This window comes from Momordica charantia (genome assembly GCF_013281855.1).
Source record: "Momordica charantia cultivar OHB3-1 chromosome 10 unlocalized genomic scaffold, Mcharantia_2.0 BLBB01000010.1, whole genome shotgun sequence".
NCBI lineage: Eukaryota > Viridiplantae > Streptophyta > Magnoliopsida > Cucurbitales > Cucurbitaceae > Momordica > Momordica charantia.
The window spans coordinates 9,729,630-9,735,753 of NW_028275158.1; positions in this window are offsets into that span (position 1 = coordinate 9,729,630).

Consider the following 6,124-nt stretch of genomic DNA (forward strand, 5'->3'; position numbering starts at 1 on the left):
AGAGATTAGTTCTGCACCTATATTAGCACTTCCGACACCTGGAACAGAATTTGATGTTTATAGTGATGCTTCTCATCAGGGTCTAGGGTGTGTTTTGATGCAGAATGGGAAAGTAATAGCTTATGCGTCGAGACAGTTGGGAAATCATGAATGTAATTACCCGACCCACGATCTTGAATTGCTTGCTGTAGTTTTGGCATTGAAAGTTTGGCGACATTACTTGTTTAGAGAAAAATGTCATATTTATACAGATCACAAAAGTCTTAAATATATTTTTGATCAAAAAGAGTTGAATTTACGACAGAGAAGGTGGCTTGAGTTGATAAAAGAATACGATTGTACTATTGAGTATCATCCAAGAAAGGCTAATGTTGTAGCTGATGCTTTAAGCAGAAAACCTCGTGGTTCAGAAGATTCACCAAATGCAGTTAGTTTTTCAACATTGGGTGAGTTGGGCCGTTTGAATGCAAAAGTAGAAGTTAATGATCGAGGTGCCTTATTGGCTCATTTCCAGGTAAGGCCTACTTTGATTGATAGAATTGTAACAGCTCAGCTTGAAGATTCAGTACTGAGTAAGATAAAAGAAGAAGTAAAAAGCAGTCAGCGAGTAGATTATACAGTGAGAGATGATGGAGCTCTAGTTAAATATGATCGATTGTGTGTTCCTAATAATTTGAACTTGAAAAATGAAATGTTAGAAGAAGCTCATAGTTCGATTTATGCTATGCATCCAGAAAGTACAAAAATGTATCGAGCGTTGAAAGAGCACTACTGGTGGCCAGGTATGAAGAGAGAAATAGCGGAATATGTATCTAGATGTTTGATTTGCCAGCAAGTGAAACCGATACGTCAGAACGTCGCAGGACCCTTGATTTCACTTCCTATTTCAGAATGGAAATGGGAGCATGTTACGATGGATTTTCTGTTTGGACTTCCTCGTACCTTGAGTGTTTATGATGGTATTTGAGTGATAGTAGACAGGTTAACTAAAACTGCTCGATTTTTACCAATTAAAATCAATTACACGCTTGATAAGCTAGCTAAGTTATATGTTGATGAGATAGTTAGCTCGTATGGGACTCCTGTATCTATTGTTTCAGATAGAGATACCAGATTTACTTCTAAGTTCTGGCCTAGTTTACAGCAAGCTTTAGGTACTAAATTATATTTTAGTACGGCTTTTCATCCTTAGACAGATGGCCAGTCAGAGAGAACGATCAAAACTCTAGAGGATATGTTACGAGCTTGTGTTTTACAGTTCAAGGGTAGTTGGGATACTCATTTGCCTCTCATGGAATTTGCTTATAATAATATTTATCGTTCTAGTATAGAGATGGCACCGTTTGAAGCATTGTATGGCAGAAAATGTCGAACACCAGTTTGTTGGGATGAAGTTGGAGAAAGAAAGTTATTGGGGCCTGAGCTTGTTCAGATTACTACTGACAAGGTAAAGATAATTAAAGAGAATCTGAAAGTAGCACAAGACAGACATAAGAGTTATGCTGATAAACGTCGAAAAGATCTTGAATTTTCAGTAGGTGATAAAGTTTTTCTTCGCTTGTCACCGTGGAAGGGTGTTTTGAGATTCGGCCGAAAGGGGAAGTTAGGTCCTAGATATATTGGTCCATATGAGATTCTTGAGCGTGTTGGGCCAGTAGCGTATCGTTTAGCACTGCCTATGTAGCTTTCTAAGATTCATGATGTGTTTTATGTTTCTATGTTGCGTAAGTATGTACCCGACCCATTGCATATTCTTGAATCGTAGCCAGTGCAGTTAAGTGAGAATTTGTCTTACGAAGAGAAGCCAGTGCAGATTTTAGATAGGAAAGAATAGGTGTTGCGAAACAAGACTATTCCGTTAGTTAAAGTCTTATGGAGGAATCATGCAGTAGAAGAGGCAACATGGGAAAGTGAGGATCAGATAGATGCGTACTCAATACCCTCGTCTATTTCCTTAATTGTTCTGATTGAATTTCGAGGACGAAATTCTTAAAACGAGGTAATATTTTGTAAGGGTGTTTTCGTAATTTTAGGTTTTTTTTTTAAAGAAAAAAGAAAAGAAGAAAATAAAATAAAAGAAAAGGAAAGTGGAAAAGTGAGAAACAGAAGAAGATATAAAAATAATAGAGGGGGTGGTCGTCATCAATGGTGCTCAAGAAACAGGATTCAATGCTAAATTTGTCATAAATTTGGTCACACGACTGACAGATGTTATTTTCGCATGTCATACATAACACATAATGGTGCTTATACATCGAACAAATCACACCCATCCTTTACACCCGGAAGTTTTAATCAACAACCACCCATGACGGCTATGCTGATGTCTTCAGATTTGAATCGTGATACCAACTGGTATCCTGACTCGGGGGCCACTAATCATATCACTCATGATATGAATAATCTAGATATCAGTCATGAGGCCCCTAATGGCCAACAGATACAGGCAGCGAATGGATCAGGTATGAGCATAACCCATACTGGTTCTTCTTCTTTTATCTCACCTACCAACCATATTTTTCATCTTAAAAATCTCTTACACGTTCCTACTGTTACCAAAATCTCCTTAGTGTAAGCCAATTTGCTAGAGATAATCACATCTACTTTGAATTTCATCCCTCTCTTTGTTTTGTCAAGGACCAAGCCACTGGTAACACCCTTCTCCAAGGAACTATCAAGGATTGGCTCTATTCTTTTCAGTTGGATGCATCCTCAAAACTTCTAAGGATTCCTTTCTTCTCAATCCCACTATCAACAATGATGCTCAATCTTCAATCTCAGCACATTCTGCAACATATACTACTATTTGTATTTCTCAAATTGATCTATGGCATACACGTTTACGCCATCCCTCCCCCATTGTAATTAGTCAAGTTCTTAAATCTTGTACTCCACAGTTGAAAATCAATAAAAATCCTTCTTTTTGCCATGCTTGTGCCATTAGCAAACATCACTCTCTTCCTTTCCCCTCCTCAAATACTTCTTATACTGCCCCTCTCTAATTAGTGGTCTCTGATTTATGGGACCAACTTACAAATCCTTTAAAAATGGTTATAAGTACTACATTTCTTTTATTGATGTCTTTTCTCGTTTTACTTGGATCTACTTTCTAGAATCTAAGACTCAAGCTTTCTCGACTTTCGTACAATTCAAAACCCTTGTTGAAAACCTATTAAACGCTAAAATTCTCACTTTTAAACCAAACGATGGTGGGGAGTTTAAATCATTTAGTTCCTATCTAAAAACTCATGGCATTCAACATCGAATCTCCTGCCCATATACTTCCCAACAGATTGAGATATCTGAAAGAAAACACTGCCACATTGTTGACACTAGCCTAACCATGTTATCTCATTCTTCCATGCCTCTTGAATTTTGGGATGATGCATTCTTAACCGTCGTTTACCTCATTAACAGACTCCCATCACATCTCTTGATTGGCAAAGTCCTTTGGAAAAACTCTTTAATAAAAAACCCAACTACTCATTCCCAAAAACCTTCGGGTGCCTATGCTATCCATATCTTCGCCCTTACAATAATTACAAACTTCAACCTCGATGTACTCCTTGTAACTTCTTAGGCTATAGTAATATTCATAAAGGCTTCAAATGTCGTTATTCTAATGGCTGCCTTTATATTTCCCGTCATGTTCTTTTCCATATCCCTATCAAACACAAATTCAATCTCCTAATCTTACCTCTCATCCTTCCTCACTGGTACACTCATCTATTACCTGTCTCTCTCCTCCATCCACATTCCATTTCTCACCAAATTCTTCCCCAACTAGGCCCATTCCTTCGTGTCCTGTCCCTTTTAACAACAACCCCACTTAATCAATCTACTTCTCTGCCTAGTCAACCTACTCCACTGCCTTCTCCCTCGTCTACATTACCTAATCCTGACCAACCTATCAGTAATCCACCTACCATTTTACCATCATCACCTATATTACTTACTCCAACATCATCCCTACCTTCACCTACACACCCTATACCTACATCTTCTGCTCCTGCCATACCTGATCCACAAGCTATGGCTGCCTTAAATAATCACTCCATGGTCACTCGTTCTAAGAATGGCATTTTTAAATCCAAAGTGTTTCTTACTGACTATAAAGAGATAGAACCTACTACAGCCAAAGATGTCCTTAAACATTCTCATTGAAGACAGGTTATGGAAGAAGAGTACCAAGCACTTATGAAAATAATACTTGGGAGTTAGTGTCTCCTTCCTCTGATTAGAAAAGTGTGGGGTGCAAGTGGTCTTCAAGGTCAAACGAAATACGGATGGATCAATATCCCAATATAAGGCCAGACTTGTTGCCAAAGGTTTCCATCAGGCTGCCGATATTGATTACTCCGAAACGTTCATTCGAGTGGTTAAACCAATAACAATTAGAGTTCTTTTTACTCTAACCTTGGCCAATGGTTGGGATCTTCCTCAAATAGACATCAACAATGCGTTTCTACATGATTTATTACATGAAACCATTTTTATGGAGCAACCTATAGGTTTTACTAACCCGGGTTCTGGCCAACTTGTATGCAAACTGAAAAAAGCTTTATATGGTCTCAAACAGTCACCTAGGGCGTGGTTTGAATGGTTGAGCACTTTTTTGATCCAACTTGGATTTATTGGATTTAAGGCAGACCCATCCTTATTTTTCAGATTTCAAGGAGGTCATCGTTGCAACATTTTGATCTATGTGGATGATATTGTTCTCACAGGGAGCTCTAATATTGAGATTCAAACCTTAATCTCAGCTCTTCATAGCAAATTCTCCCTTAAAGACCTTGGGAAGCTCAGCTACTTCCTAGGAATTGAAGTCTTTTATCCTACAACTGATAGCATTTTTCTTTCTCAATCTAAGTATGTCACAGACCTACTATAGAAAGCTAAAATGATCGATGCAAACGCGGTAGCCACACCTATGTCTAGTGGCTCGATATTATCTGCTCGCCATGGTGATTTGCTTGCTGAACCTTTCCTCTACAGGAGCATCGTAGGGGCCTTACAGTATCTTACACTAACCTGCCCAAAAATTTCTTACTATGTTAATAAAGTATGCCAATTCATGCAGTCTCCTACTACTACCCATTGGCAACTAGTCAAGCGCATACTTTGCTATCTTAAGGGACGTTTAATCATGGTTTGTTACTTACAAAACCAGCAAACTTACATCTACATGGATATTCTGTTGCCGATTGGGCATCAGACTCTGATGACAGGAAATCTACTTCAGGGTTTTGCATTTATTTTGGAAATAACCCTATCTCTTGGGGATCTAAAAAGCAAGCCATCATTTCAAGATCAAGTACAGAGGCAGAGTACCGTGCACTAGCACTTGCTGCTTCCAAGTTGATTGGTTGAGATCTCTCTTCTCTAAGCTATGCATTTCAGTATCTCAGCCGCCTATCCTATGGTGTGATAATCTCAGCTCCGTTCACCTCTCTGCCAACCCTATTCTGCACTCACGGACAAAGCATGTTGAAATTGACATCTACTTTGTCTGTGTCTTGGTTATTTCAGTCAAACTTAAAGTGCAGCACCTTCCCTCGATTGCCCAAATTGCCGATGCTCTAACCAAGCCTCTGTCGTTTGCTCAATTTCAAGCTCTCAATGACACACTTAACGTTAAATCACCATCCACAATCGGCTTGAGGGGGGAGTTAAGAATAATCATTAAGGTTGGGTTTTGTTATTTCTTATGGTTGGCCTGTTATAACAAAATTGGGCTACTGTTGTGAAGTTTGTAATGGGCCAGACTCTATATATAGCCCTATGTTACTTATCTTAAGAAAAAAGAATCCAAGCTAATAAAAGAATTCATTCCGGATCCAAGATTTCTTTGATTTTGTCTGCCCTCTTGGGGACTGCATTGCTGGTTGCAGATGAGTACGCCCACCGCACCACCATCACGACGGTGGAGGTGGAGAAAGACAACCAATTTCCGTTCGGGAGTGGAGAAAAGTGTTAGAAGATGAGGCCCCGCGACTGCGAGAGGTTCATGAGGCAGGTGCTAGAGCGCACCAGAAGAAAGGACAACCACAACCACTGGCCGCAGGGTGAGAGGGAGAAGTAGAGCTTCGAAGAGTGCTATGGAGAGCTGAGGAATGTGGATGAG